We start from the raw sequence: 15,716 nt of genomic DNA, 5'->3' as shown, positions 1-15,716 counted from the left end.
CACGCATCTAAAGTCACTTTCTATTATACACTCATCATCAGTGACGTGCGGCAGTCCATTTGACTGGGTAGACACAAATTTTGATTCATTATTTCGCATTGTAATAATGAATTAATAGTTATCTTATCTTCTATAGGTAGCATTGAAAACTTTACATTTGTATCATTTGAGAAATACTCAAAAATATCATCATTTCCTGAAAAATCCATTTTACAAATATGTATAGATTTACGCAATACAGGTTGGCAATCTCAAAAATTTACAACCTTAACTTGTCCTGTCAGAGTTCAATATCAGAATGAAATGAAAATAATTTAATTCACATGTAAGACGCAACGTCTTCCGACAGAGCTCAATATCGATAATTCGATTTTTTTTCAAAAACAAACCGATAGATTTTTTTAAATTCTTGCTAAAATTTGTGTTCTTAGTTTAGCTTCTTTCAATATAAAAATATATAAAGGCTATCCCATCCCAGCTAAAACCGTTATTTTGTTTTTAAGTTTTCTCAAGAACTAAACTTTTTTTTTCTGCCAAAAATATCATTGGTTTTTATTTTTAATTTAAAAACAAATATTATTTTTTTCGAAATTTGATTTCTTGAAAATGGGTTATCATTTTTTACAAAATTGAAATGCCAGTCGTCTAATAATAAGTTCAAAATTATATTCCAAAAATATTTTTAAACTAAAATTCAATAACTATTTTCAAACGAAAGTTTAAAAAAATTGTATTTTTTCTTGAGAAATCAAATGGCATTTACATTTTTGAAAACAAATTTTTTTGCAGGTACATTTTAATTTAATACAGGAAATAGTTTTAGACAGACATTTTTGAATACATGAGCAAGTTCATGCGAACCAGTCGTGCATTTTTTTTTTTTGTTTGTTAGTTTTCAGTTATGCCCTAGTATTATTTTGGATTTGATTGTTTGTTTTCAATATCAAAAGATATTTTCAAGTTGTCTTAAAACAAAGATAAAAGGTTTGTTGATGTACTAAAATTGTATTACGATTCCAATAACTATTTCTTGAAGAACTCGTCCTTTGCAACAAAAACATCCTAAAGTCATTTGATATTACCAACACTATCCCAATCTTTGCTTTTTCGTTGCTAACAAGCAAGATTTAATTTAAGAAATGTTACATTAACATCTTGAAGTATATGATATGAAGCCTTAAATAATTAATTTTTTTTTCTATTTTTTATTGAAATAATATAATTTAAAAATATGTAGAATAATTAAGAAAAAGTTAATTTTCGAAATCTACTTCCATTTTTCTCAATCTACTTCACTTTTTTCCTAAAATCTACTTCCACTTTTTTTTGAGAAGTGGTAACACTTGCCTGCTGCCGCTGCGTGCTGCTTTGATCACATTCACTGTGCTGCTCCTCCTGACTGACACTCATTCTCTTCATGAAAAATTCGAATTAAGAATTTACTTTCAAAACAAACAAGCGATTAGACAGATTCAATTATGTCTACTAGCTTTCATACAAAATCAGTTTTTGGGATTGATAAGCTAACCTTTTTCCCTTCATATAACTTTAAAGGGAAACAAAGACACTGTCTTCGTCTTTACTCGTGTCGTGCCATTCGTACTTTCGGTATTCGGTGTTCGTTCGGGAGGTTCGTTAATAGAAGTCAGTCATATATGTAGAGCCAAGCTATCATAGCATAGCATGATGTTGGTATATGTGAGGTAGTGATAAAATAAAAGTAGAAATAGGTGTGAATGTAGATTGTAAATACACATATAAATGGGTTAGACAAAAAATGACAAGAAGTAGGTACTATGGGATAGGAAATATTATTCTTAATGAAATCAAAATAGGAATTAGTATAATTAGGTACAAATTTTTGTTTTTTTCCATGCATATCATTTTTAAAGTTATGTATTTAGGTACTGTAGAGAGTAAAGTATTGTTTCAAATCTGAAGGGTAGACACTGTCTAAAACGTCTTATTGACGCACCGTCACTGCTCATCATTCTGGTTCTCATTTGTTGGGCTGAGACGTCTCAGGCTGCTTTGAGAAAAAAAATTTCCGGGTGATTTTTTGGTCCCGTCTGTATGGATGGAGAGTGGAACTATATGCGTTATACATCGACACTGATCAAGTCGAAAAGAATAAAAGATGGCTGGGTTATGTAGAGCGAATGGACATCAACGCTCCAGCCAAGAAAGGTTTCGAATCTAGTCCCGCGGGACTGTGCAACATAAAGTAGCCATCATATATAAGTATGAAACCATCAGTGACAAGATTTAACTAATCGCAGTAAATTAAGGAATTGATGCACTTTAAAATACAAAAGACTAATAGGAAATGCAATCTGTCGAAAAATCAAAAGTAAGTAAGTTTTTTACTCTTTATGTGATAAAAAATGTTCTTTATAACGAATACAGAATATGATGGGTAGGCTGCGAAGGGAGTCAAATATCAATTTTGACATTTCTATCATTTTAAAAATGTCAAACCCTCCCTTCGAATCCATTCGCAACTCATAGGTCAGATTCTGTAAATGGCATTAATAAATATGTCTAGTAATACGAGTAGTTATAAGATTATCCGATTTATCGAATTGAACATTTTGATATTTCAAAGTCTTAAGAATTTAAATCAAAGATTTTCAGAGAGATTTCTATGTGTGCGTCCGTACGTTCTCGTATCGGTCACATCACAAGAGTGGAGATATAGACTTGAAATGGATTTTGTTTTACAGACAAATACTTCAAAAGAAGAACTTTATAAAAATGTGTGTAGGTGTTTTGATGTTCAAATGGTAGACATGTACATTCAAGAGGACACAAGCGTCCACAGGTTTTTCTCAAAACCAACCTCTGTCTATCAACTCCTACTCTCACCTCCCCGTGGTGAACATCGGGTGCCTAGTACCTCAACGGGAGATTGGGGGATTGGGAGAGGTGTTTCCACTAAGGCACCTCTCCTTATCCAGACGGTAGCGGAGGAATTCCCGCGATGGAATCAACGGTGGCGTCTACAGTTCCAGTAAGGTTGATCTACTTTGTGAACACCTTATAGGGCTTCTTCGACTTATTCGGAGTAAGGTTGAACTACTTAGGTGTTCACTAAGTAGTTCAACCTTACTCCGGTTATAGGGTTTCTTCGACTCATTCGGAACCCAGGCCTGTAAGGAGCGGTTTTATCCGGCTCTCCATCCTTGGAGTTAGGGGGTTGTGCGTCGGGGTGACTTCCTGGCCACGTAAAAGCTTTCATAGTTGCGAAGCACCAACAAGCCTCGGATACGGACGGATTTACTGTTGACAACCAACGCAAACGAATAAAGGACAACGAACTGCGGATATGCACGTGGAATGTTAGGTCCCTTAACAGACCACGTGCTGCCGAAGAATTAGTGGAGGCCCTAGAACGATATAAAGCAGATATCACCGCCATCCAGGAAATACGATGGAATGGGCCGGGCAAAAAGATGATGAAAAACTGCGATATTTATTATGGTGACTGCTACCACGAAAACAGCGCTTATTTGGATGCGGCTTCGTCATTGGAGCCAGACTTAGGCAAAAAGTCTTGAGCTATAGGTTCATCAATGAGCGCCTCATGACCATACGCTTCAAGGCTAAATTCGGCAACATTAGCCTGATATGCAGAAGAGAAAGACGACAAAGACATGTTCTTGGAGCTCCTAGACAAAACATATGAGCAGTGCGCTAGCTACGATATTAAAATAGTCCTGGGCGATTTTAATTCCAAGCTAGGAAGGGAAGACATCTTTGGTAGAATAATCGGGAAGAACAGCCTGCACGACAACGCTTCCGACAATGGATTCAGGCTCATAGATTTTGCTGCGGGGCGAAATGTCATGGTAGCCAGTACGCGTTTTCCACACCTCAACATCCACAAAGGAACTTTGACTTCTCCAGATCAATCTACCGTCAACCAGATTGACCATATTGCGATCGACGCCAGACACTAATATCGACTCGGACCACTACCTCGTTGTAGCATTTCGGATTTCCAGACAAAAGGTAAAACAAGGAGGTGCTGGGAGAAGGTACAACGTCAAACGGCTACAATCGCCAGAGATCGCCAAATCCTTTTCCGACCGAGTTACAAGTAACCTCTCTCGAAGTTCTCTGCCGCCAACACAATGTATCGAAAACCAGTGGCAACATTGCCAAGATGCAATCAGAGAAGCCGCCTCTGATGTGCTGGGTTTCAAACAGCCACCAACAAGGAACCCCTGGTTTGATGAGGAATGTCGGCAGGCAAATGCAGCCAAACAACAGGCACGAAAAGCGGTGCTGCATAAAAGGACGAGAGCTGCTCGTGAGCTCTATGAGCAGAAGAGGCGAGATGAAGTCGAAGATGTTGAGAGGTATAAAAGCAGGAATGAGGTTCGAAAGTTTAATGAACAGGTGAAAAGAAATTCACAGGTACATAAACCTAGAACCGAAGGCTGCAAGGACGAAAGTGGAAACATTATAGTGGAACCGCAGTCAATGTAAAGATTGCCATATCTAAGTTGAAGTCTAATAAAGCCGCTGGAGCGGATGGCTTGAATGCCGAGCTCTTTAAAGCAGCTGGAGATAAGTTGGTTAGGAGCATGCACCAACTTATCTGTAAGATATGGTCGGAAGAAAACATGTCCGATGAATGGAACTTCAGTATATTGTTTGCCCGATCCTGAAAAAAGGAGACCCTCTAAACTGCACCAACTATAGAGGAATAAGTCTTCTTAACATCGCCTATAAAATCTTGTCTTCCATAATATGTGAACGTCTAAGGTCCATCGTCAACAATTTGATAGTTCCTTTTAAGTGTGTCTTTGGACCAGGAAAGACCACAGTTGATCAATTGTTCACATTACGGCAGATCCTGGAAAAACTCAAGAACACCATCGACAGACGTAACTTTGAGGTAGTCAAGGACTTCGTCTACGTAGGCTCCGCTGTAAACGCAGAAAACAACACCAGCGCTGAGATCAAACGAAGAATAACTCTTGCTAACCGCTCCTCTCTCGAGGGACCAAAGTGTTGCTATATAAGACCCTTATCATCCCCGTCCTGCTATACGGTGCAGAAGCATGGACCATGACAAAAGCGGATGAAAGCACCTTGGGTCACTTCGAGAGAAAAGTTCTTCGTGTGATTTACGGTCCCGTATGCATCGAAGGGGAGTGGAGGAGAAGATGAAACGACGAGCTGTATGGGCTGTACAGTGACGTAGACTTAGCCAGAAGGGTAAAAGTCCAACGACTAAGATGGCTGGGTCACGTAGAGCGCATGGAAACCAATGCTCCGGTCCGAAAAGTCTTCGAATCCGAACCCACAGGACAGCGCAGTAGAGGAAGACCGCGGATCAGGTGGCGCGCACAAGTGGAAGGTGACATCACCCAACTTGAAGCGCGAAACTGGAGACATCTAGCTAGGGACCTAGCTAGATGGAGAATTTTGTTGGTAGAGGCCCTAGTTCACACAGGACTGTAGCGCCACCTTAAGTAAGTAAGTAAAGTGTAGGTGTTTTGTTTTGTGAAAAATTTGGTTAACCTTATAATATCTCTCGAACCAATAACGTTAGAGACCTCAATATTATATTATACATTGTGAAGTGATACCATTTAAACATTTTTTATTTTATTATTATTTTGAAAATTTTGGTGTAAAATAAAAGGTAATTTAATTCTCGCTCAAACAATGAAGGGCTGCCTAACCAAAACTTGGCATAAGCCATAGTACCCTGCATTTGAAGTTAAAACTCTTGGGTAAGTGTACAAAATTGATCACATGTGTTATTGAGTCGGCTTATGTTTTTAAAAAAAGCATTTAAATATACGTCTAAAAGCTTAATCAAAAGTTATCCAAACCCAAGATTACCTGCACTTGGGATGTTGAATCTTTGGAAATCGTGAGGCTTGTATAAGAATTCAATCTTTTGAAATACAATCTTTTATGACTTCAATTTAAAGATTGCTTCATTGAATGCACCTAAAGATTGGGATTTTGCAATCACTAATCATTTGACGTTTAAACAGTATTCGACTCGACTCTGGACTCCACTCTTTGAAGCAATTATAAATAACGATGGTAGGTTAGGTTAGGTTAGGTTAGAGTGGCTGTCTAGATATCATTGACACACGTAGACCTCAAGGGTCCATTGTGATACCACTAATGAGGTTACTCATGGGAGTAATGAATTTAAACAAACCATTTTGTGCTTTTAATAAAGTTAGAGAGACGTTTTGTGTCAATATTTGCCAGTTCACTGGTATTATCGAAGAAGGGATTACCGAGAAAGTAATTCCTTCTAATGGAGAGTGCTGGACATGTACATAGAAGGTGTTGGACTGTTTCCTCTTCCTCCTCGTCCATGCAGCTTCTACAGAAGTCATTTGTGTAGACCCCTAGCCTCAGAGCATGTCTACCTATGAGGCAGTGTCCCGTTATTACTCCAATTGTAGAGCTTATACTTTGTCTGCTTAGTGATATCAAGCCTTTTGACCGTTTTAAGTCAATACTTGGCCATATTTGCTTGGTTGCCAGGCAGGTGGTACTTCGTGACCATCTAGTGTTTGTTGTTTCTAAAGCATATTGCTTGAGAAGATATTTGCATGTAGCAAGTGGTGTTCCTATGTTATGTTTTTGTCTAACATAAGGCAGAAGTGTTCCGTTTTTGGCGAGCTCATCGGCTTTGCAATTTCCCGGAATGTCTCTGTGGCCCGGCACCCAAATGAGGTGAATGTTAAACTGTTCCGTCATCTCCTTCAGAGATGATTGACAATCGTGGACTGTTCGAGAGTTTGTGGAGACAGACGCGAGAGATTTAAGAGCGGCTTGGCTGTCCGAGAAGATACGTATATCCTTACAAGATATAACGTTTTCTTTGAGCCAGGATAGTGCTTCTTTTATCGCCATTACTTCTGCCTGGAACACACTACATTGATTGGGAAGTCTATAGGATAGACTGAGATTCAGTTGTTCTGAAAAGATACCACTTCCAACTCCGTGATCGGTCTTTGAACCGTCAGTGTAGAAGTGTACCGCATCGTCTTCCAGGGGTCCCTCTTCTTCCCAGGAGGATCTTGAAGGGATGGACACATGGAATCTTTTACCAAATACCATTTTTGGGGTGGTATAGTCTAAGCGATCTGGGATAGATCTGAAATTATCTAGAATGGTTGTATGTCCAGTATTGTTACTGGTCCATTGAGAGGTGGCTCTAAGCCTTACACATGAGTTGGCAGCCACCTTTTTAGAGAAGATGTCAAGTGGTGTTAGGTTTAAAAGCACTTCCAGTGCTGCGGTTGGTGTTGTGCGAAGTGCTCCTGTGATGCACATACCTGCTGACCGCTGGACTTTAATGAGTTTATTTAGATTTACCATCTTATCCAGTGCGGTCCACCATACGACGGCTCCATAAATGAGTATCGGCCTGATTACCGAAGTGTATAGCCAGTGGGTTATTTTTGGGGAGAAGCCCCATTTTGATCCTATGGCCTTTTTACAAGTAAAAAGCGCTACAGTAGCCTTTTTGACTCTTTCATCAATATTTGCCTTCCAATTTAGTTTTTTGTCTAAAATGAGGCCCAAATATTTAGCTTGGTCGGAAAAGCTTAATGGTATTCCTTTAATCTTTGGTGGGCTAATCTGAGGAATTTTATATCTTCTCGAGAAGAGTATTAATTCTGTTTTGTGTGGGTTGACGTCCAATCCACATTGATTAGCCCATTTAGTTAGCCTGTTTAGGGCATTTTGTAGGAGTTCCGAGAGAACTTGGGGGTGCTTCCCAGATACGGATATCGCAACGTCATCAGCGTAGGCAATCACCTTGAAACCTTCTGTTTCCAATGTTGTAAGTAAGTCGTTTACTACCATGTTCCATAAAAGAGGCGAAAGGACTCCACCTTGGGGAGTGCCCCGATTCACCGATCTGGTGGTAGTAAAACTTCTCATGTTAGAAATTATTGTCCTGCTTTTGAGCATGAGACTTATAAGATCTATGAGTGACTTCTCTAATTTCAGCTTATCCATTGCTGTTGTGATCGCCTGGTAACTGACGTTGTTGAAAGCTCCTTCAATATCTAGGAACGCTACCAGGTTATATTCTTTGTATTCGAGGGAATGTTCAATAGTACGTACCAGTGAGTGAAGTGCTGATTCTACTGATTTTCCCTTAGAGTAAGCATGTTGAGCTGTGGAAATGAGACATGGTTTTAAATTATGTCTGATATAAATTTCAATCAATCTTTCCAAGGTTTTAAGAAGGAAGGATGATAGGCTGATTGGTCGTAGATCTTTAGGGTTAACGTGTGAGGGTTTCCCTGCTTTGGGAATGAAGACTACTTTTGCCATTCTCCAGGCTTTGGGAATATATCTCAACCTTACACAGCTTGTCAGAATGATTTCCAATGGTGGAATAATCATGTCTGAGCATTTTTGTAGTTCGGCCGGAATGATTCCATCTGGTCCTGGAGATTTATATGGATCAAAGCTGTCTATGGCCCATTGCAGTTTTTCCCGCGTTATTAGATCAACTAAATCGCTTGTAGAAGCTTGAGACTCTGATGTTAAGTCGTTGAGTATGTTAGAACTACCTGGAAAGTGGGTGTCTAATAACAGGTTAAGAGATTCTTCATCTGTGATAGTCCATGTGCCTGTTTCTGTCTTTAAAGCACTAGGTATTGTTGGACTTTTTGAGAGAATTTTCCTGAGTCTTGAGGCTTCTGAAGTATTTTCTATTTTACCACAAAAATTTCTCCAAGAAGACCTCTTACTCTTTCTTAATTCTTTTTTATATTGCTTTAGAGCTTGTTTGTATAAGTCCCAGTCAGAAGGAGATCTAGTGTACTTAGATCTATTGAAGAGTTTACGACAGCTCTTTCTGAATGGTTCTAATTCTTTATGCCACCAATGAGGTTTCTTTTTACCCTTTAAAATGGTTACAGGGCATGAAGATCTCATTGATTCATTTAAGGCTTCGGTGAGATGATTTACAGAAAGGTCTAGTTCATCTTTACTGGAGGAGCTTTTAAGAAGGTTATGATTAAGCAGTTGTGCTAGTACCTCCCTATAACGCTCCCAGTTGGTATTCCGGTGATTTCGAAATCCCGTAGATGTATTTGCTACATCTTTGAGCTCAAACTGAATGTATTTGTGGTCAGAGAAGGAATTCTCTTTTGAGACATGCCAGTTTGAAATCATATTGTGGATCGAGTCAGAGGTAAGTGTAATATCAAGTACCTCTTTCCTATTCTTGGTTACAAATGTGGGTTCATTACCAATATTACTTATGAGTAGGTTAGTGCTTAGTAAATAATCAAATAAGTACTCACCTCTCTCATTTATATCAGAGCTACCCCATACCGTGTGATGGGCGTTAGCGTCTGAACCAATTAGGAGACCAACTTTTTTCGATTGCGCGTCCGCAATTGCCTTCCTCAAGGTGTTTCCTGGAATTGGGCTGTCGTGGCCAAGGTAGGAGGATATGAGCCAGTAGGTGGCTTTATCTGTTGTTAGGACAGCGGTGGTGGTGTCCTTGTCGCTGTAATTGGGGAGTAAAAATATGTTTAAGTCATTTTTTACTAACATGCATGACCTTGGTTCACCTTTCTCCGATGCATATAATATTTTATAGCCAGGAGTCCTGAGACCTCTGATGATGGAGTTTGAGACCCACGGCTCCTGTATTAAGACGATGTCTTCCTTGTTCTTATGCAGTCGGAGTATCAGGTTGTTTGTGGCCATGATGGCGTGATGGAGATTAATCTGTACTAATCGCAGCATTGCTACTATTAGTCAGATCAACCTCCACCACTGTTTTGTCGGCGTTTTCCTCGTCTGAGGAGGACCTAAGCAGGTCTTCCTCACTCTGGGTGATGCCTAAGGTGGCGTCTTCAGTCTCCATGTCGGAGTTACTGTCGACTTTAGTTTTAGCCTCCACGTCGGATGGCTTATTTGGGGCAGTGGATGTCGATGGTTCCACTTTTGGTGTTGCATCGACCTCCATTTTCGTTGCCAATGAATCGCTTCCCTCCGCTGAAGAGGCTTCTGTGGGGGGCGTGTTTAGCGTATCTTCATCTTTTTTATAAATACGCATCATGATTTCATCGAAACCATACCTAATCACACCTTTGGTCGCGGCCAGTGGAGCCAGTGATTCCCTATTGATCAGCACGAGAGCCGATCTATAGTGACCCACTGTCTCCTTCTCAACCTTTGGTACTTTCCAGTCGTGAGTAGGCAGGTCCGGATTACTTGTTTTGATCAGTTTCATGATCATGTCTGGACAGTTGTGAAGAGCCGGGACCATTATACGTGCTCTTGGCCGGCAAGGAATATTCTCCCTTGCAACAACCTCGAGCTTGGCACCCGGCCAGACTTCTGGCAAGCCATTGACAGCAGCCCTGTATAGATCGAAAGATCTCTGATCACCACAGGCGATGAGTTTGATGCGATTTTGGTACCATCCTGCATCGGCTGTGTCTGGGAGAGGCCCCGGATTTTCCTCGATAACAGATAAAAATCTGAAACCGAGGTGAGCCTTGACCTCTGCCCAATGATCATGAGAGATGTTACCATCCACATGACTCCTGTCAATGACCGCGGCAATGATCTTACCTTTGAGCGCGTCGCTGAAGGAGAGATCTTTGTTGACGGCTGATGTGCTGTTGGAAAGCACCTTCTGCCTTTTTGGTTCGGGCTTGTCACCCTCGAAAGACCTATCTCGCTTTGACGTTGAGTCGCCGCAGGTCGGTTTAGCTTTTTTGCTAAGAAAGCCACTAGCCCACTCGAGTTTACGCGTTTGCTCTGGGGTTCTTTCCGCCGCCGGTATGACACCGACTGCGGCTAGAATCCTTTCGGCGTTGCGTTGGTCTCGATTGGCCTGTGACTTCTTGGACTTCTTTTTGGCCGGCCCAGAACTATGTCCGTGTATCACAGATGTGGGTCCACCTCCAGATTTAATCGCTACCGATGCCAATCCGGGTGTGCCCTCACCCTTTGAGTCAATTCCACATGTCGCAGATTTTGTCTCTCCGGATGGGGTGTCCCTTTTTGGGGTCGCTTGCGACGTCCTAGCAGGAGCGGGGAAGAGGTGGGGTGTGGAATTTCCGCCATTGGGACTGCCGAGCGTCACAGCTGTTCCACTGACGGGTAATTCCTTTAAGTATATGTTGCGGCTAGTAGAGGGAGAAGGACTCTCGCCACTAGTTGCAACCACAGGGTTGACAACACGTTCACACACCTGATTTGGCTCGACAGCCTTTTCAGGTGATGTGACCGCATTGGCAGCCTTGGTGCGATTTTTTTGTTTAATAATTGTTTTGTTTGTTTGTTTATTTTTAATTTTTTTCATTTTATTCCCACGAGTAAAGCGGAAAGACGGTCAGCCCCGGCAGAGCCGCTTGCCGGGGTAAGGCAGAAATATGACGGACCTTGCCACAGCATCCGAAAGAGCTCGTTAACGGCTGGTTTATCCCCCAGCCTTTCATTCTTCGGCACGGTTTTCGTACTAGTACGCTCACACCACCACTGAAATTAGGAACCTCTAAACTATGATTAAATTGGGTTTCCGAACGTTGCACTATTGAGGAGTTACAACAATTCAGCGATCCAACTCAACCTTAGCTAATCACCATCCTGCCAAAAACGCACAGGACTACTGTGGTGATCATTGCCCGCCTGGCACCCACTTGGAGGGTTTGAATGAGGATTTTGCCGGGCAATAACGATGGTAAAGAAGTTGACAAAAGTTGATTCCACGATTCCGTCCGTCTGTCTGTCTGTCGATGCCTCTACATTCCAAATCATCGGGTCGATGGAATTCAAACTTGCAAATTAAGATTTTAAGCTTGTTATGCGTTTATTCTGTTTTTTTTTTTAAGACTTAAACTACTTTTAGCTTTTAAAAAATATGATTGTCAACTTTCAATAAAATTTTGAGAAATTTTGGAATTGACAGTTTTCTTACAAAAAAATAAAAACTTAAAGAAAATTTAACAAAAGTTGGTAAAAAGTGATTTTCGATTTAAATATCTTTTCAAAAATTGAAATTATGGCTTCCAACTAATTTTATCTTATAGGAAATATTGGTTTTAACATTCCGTAAAATTTCGAAAAAAATCGAATCAACCGTTTTCTTACAAAAAATAAAAACCTAAACAAAAAAATTTATAAAATTTGGTAAAAATTGATTTTCGACTCAAATATCTTTTCAAAAATTGTAGATATTGGCTTTAAACTACTTAAATCTTTCAAAAAATATTGTTGTTAACATTCAGTAATATTTTGAAAAAAAATCGAATTGACAGTTTTTGTACAAAAAATTAAAAACCAAAAAAAAATATTAACAAAAGTTGGTAAAAATTGATTTTCAACACAAATATCTTTTCAAAAGTTTGATATATTGGTTTTCACCTAATTTTCACTTATAAGAAATATTGTTCTCAATATTCGGTAAAATTTTAAGAAAAATCGAATTGACATTTTTTTTTACATTAAATAAAAACCTTAACAAAAAAATTAATAAAAGTTGGTCAAAATTTAATTTCGACTCAAATAGCTTTTTAAAAATTAAAAATATTGTCTTCAAACTTTTTTTATTTCACAAAAAATATTGTTTCGATATTCAGTAGTTTTTTTTTATAAAAATCCAACAGTACGCTTTTTCATAAACAAATAAAATCTACAAGAAATAGTACGCGAATTTGGTAAAAATTGATGTTCGGTTCTTGATAATTCTCAAATTAATTTCATTCATCCAACTTGTAAAAATTTAAGAAATGCCACTAAAATTGGTAAAAAATTGTTTTCGACTAAAAATCTATTTAACAAAACTAGATTTTTAAACTAAACTGTTTATTTTTATGAAAAATATTGTTTGTTATTTTAAAATTTTTAAAGAATAATTCAACTGACAACTTTTTTAACCCAACCTAAAAACTTTTAAGCAAGACAAATCGACAGACGGGATGGTAAGTTATCTGTGTAGGTCGCATCCTAGCCTCTTTTTTTAATAAAGGATATGGTTTTCGACTCAAGTACCTTGAGAATAAAGAAAATACAAACAAGTTTCTATGGTATGTAAATTGACAGACGGGCACGGGTGGAAAGTTGACAGTGTGGGTTTCATACCATCCTGTTTTTGTGTTACTTTAGTCCCTTTTAAATTACTTACATGTGTACATTTCATGTAGATTTTGTTTTTAACTTCAAGAATCCTTAGAGCGACAGCCCTAAAATTAAGCAAATTTACCTCTATCCCTTCTTTTTCCAGATTTTGTAAGTACATAACTTGTGGCAAAAGTCTGTAAGTTAAGTTAGTTTGCTAGTGGAAAGTGAGCAAGTTCTCGACCGCAATGCACACAGTAATCAATAAAATTAATGATACATACTCTTATACAAAATGCCTTGGACAGACTAATACTTTGGGCTGATCGGTGTGGACTGGGTGTTAACCTACACAAAACCGATCTGGTTTTATTTTCGAGGAGATACAAAATTCCATTTGTCAACCCTCCCTATATTAAAGGAATCCAATTAAAATTCTCAGACGAGGCAAAATACCTGGGTCTTGTCTTAGACAAAAAACTAAATTGGAAACGCAATGTACAGGAAAGAGTCAAAAAAGCTACTGTAGCTCTCTTTTCTTCCAAAAAAGCTATTGGTAATAAATGGGGTTTACAGCCCAGAATCACGCATTGGCTATACACATCGGTAATCAGACCGATTTTAACGTACGGTGTGGCAGTATGGTGGACTGCTTTAGAGAAAGGTATAAACAGGGATAAGTTAAATAAAGTCCAACGTTCAGCCTGTCTATGTATAAGCGGATCGCTTCGCAAGACCCCGTCTGCGGCACTGGACACCTTGCTCTACCTTACACCTCTTGACATATTTAGAAAACAAATAGCTGCAAGCTCTGCTATTTGCCTCAATGCTTCGTCGCAGTGGACTAACAACAACATTGGCCACTCCGTAATTCTAAGGTACTTAGAATCAATTCCAAAGCACACAGACTACACCATCCCCCAACTACAATTCGACAGAAACTTCCAGATTTCTATACCTACCAGTTCTTTTTGGCAGGATATTACACTCTTGGAGGATGAGTCAATCCATTTTTACACAGATGGGTAAAAAACAAAAGAAGGGGTTGGTGGAGGTGTGTACTCTGAACGACTTAAATTAAGTCTCCCATTCCGCCTTTCCAATCATTGTAGCGTGTTCCAGGCGGAACTTTTGGCGATAACGAAAGTCTTGTCATGGCTTAAAGAAAACGTGATATCCACATCTGATATCCGTATTTTCTCTAATAGCCAGGACGCTACCAAATCTCTGGACTCTGTCTCTACAAACTCTATAACAGTCCATAACTGTCGATCATCTCCAATGGAGATGGCGCAACAGTTTAATATTCACCTTTGCTGGGTGCCGGGCCATAGAGACATTCCAGGTAACTGGAAGGCACATGAACTCGCAGGAACGGTACAGTACAGCCCATCCTACCACGTTTGGCATACCAATCGCTACTTGTAAACTGCTGCAAATGCAAGACGCTGTGAGGAGGGCAGGCACCAGGTGGAACAACATCACCACGTGTCAAGCCACAAAAATCATCTGGCCAACACTGGATTTAAAACGTTCAAGGTGCTTGCTATCTCTAAGCAGATCGCATATAAACTCCATAATAGGTGTCATAACCGAACACTTTCTAATAGGAAAGCACTTCACGTGACTAGGCGTACTCTCAAATGACTTTTGCAGAAGCTGTATGGACGAGGAAGAAACGGTTCTTCATCTTCTCTGCACATGCCCTGCTCTAGCTCGAAAACGCAAGAATTACCTAGGAGAATTCTTCTTTAACGATCTAAACGATCTAAATCATATCGGTATAATCAGCCTCTCACGTTTCGTAAGGGACTAAAGCTGGTTCCATTCAGCTTAGGAGGAAGCCTCAAGATTCATTTGGTATCACTATGGTCCATTAAACTGGCCTAAGTGTGTCCGTTTCCATCTTGAACAGCCACTATAACCTAACTTAACCTATTACCATTTAAGTTTTTTCAAACTTAAAACTTTTTTTATTGTTGTATGTGTTTGACCAATTCTTTTTTAAACTTTTTTAGTGATCGAAAATGTACCTTAATAAAATCCAAAATATTCTTCCTATCGTCTTATAAACTTTAAAAAAGTCTTCAATAACACCCACTCAAATAATTATTTTTGTGTGATATATTTACGATGTCCTATAAATGGGAGCTACCCCTTTTCAAAAATGGTCATTGAACATGTTTATTTCCCAAATATCTTTTTTTGATGGTAGAATAATATTTAAATATTCATATAATGATGTCAGACTAAATCCCAATACAAACATAAATATGTACATATAACGTCTTTAAGTTACCGCGATTTGTATCCTAATTTCTAATGTTTTCTTCGCGTGTTCCCATTATTACGCTGCTGGCTCTAGCTCTGGTACACCATACACGAGTATATTTTGTCCTCCACATAAAAGCAGGAAAAGTCATGTGAACAGAATTCAAACCGGAAGGTGGAAGACAATTCGCGGTTAACTGACTTACTAATGGTGGTATGCTGCATCATCATGCATCTTGCACTTCCCAGATACATAATATATAAAAATACGTAAAGACGCACTCAAGCTAAAGCCTATACATATGTACATACCTCCTCTAGTACTTATATAGATTGTTTTCGAACGCATAGAAATA

Source organism: Eupeodes corollae, chromosome 1 (assembly GCF_945859685.1).
Source record: "Eupeodes corollae chromosome 1, idEupCoro1.1, whole genome shotgun sequence".
Classification (NCBI taxonomy): Eukaryota; Metazoa; Arthropoda; class Insecta; order Diptera; family Syrphidae; genus Eupeodes; species Eupeodes corollae.
The sequence above is the reverse complement of the archived record's forward strand: the minus strand, read 5'-3'. Positions refer to the sequence as shown.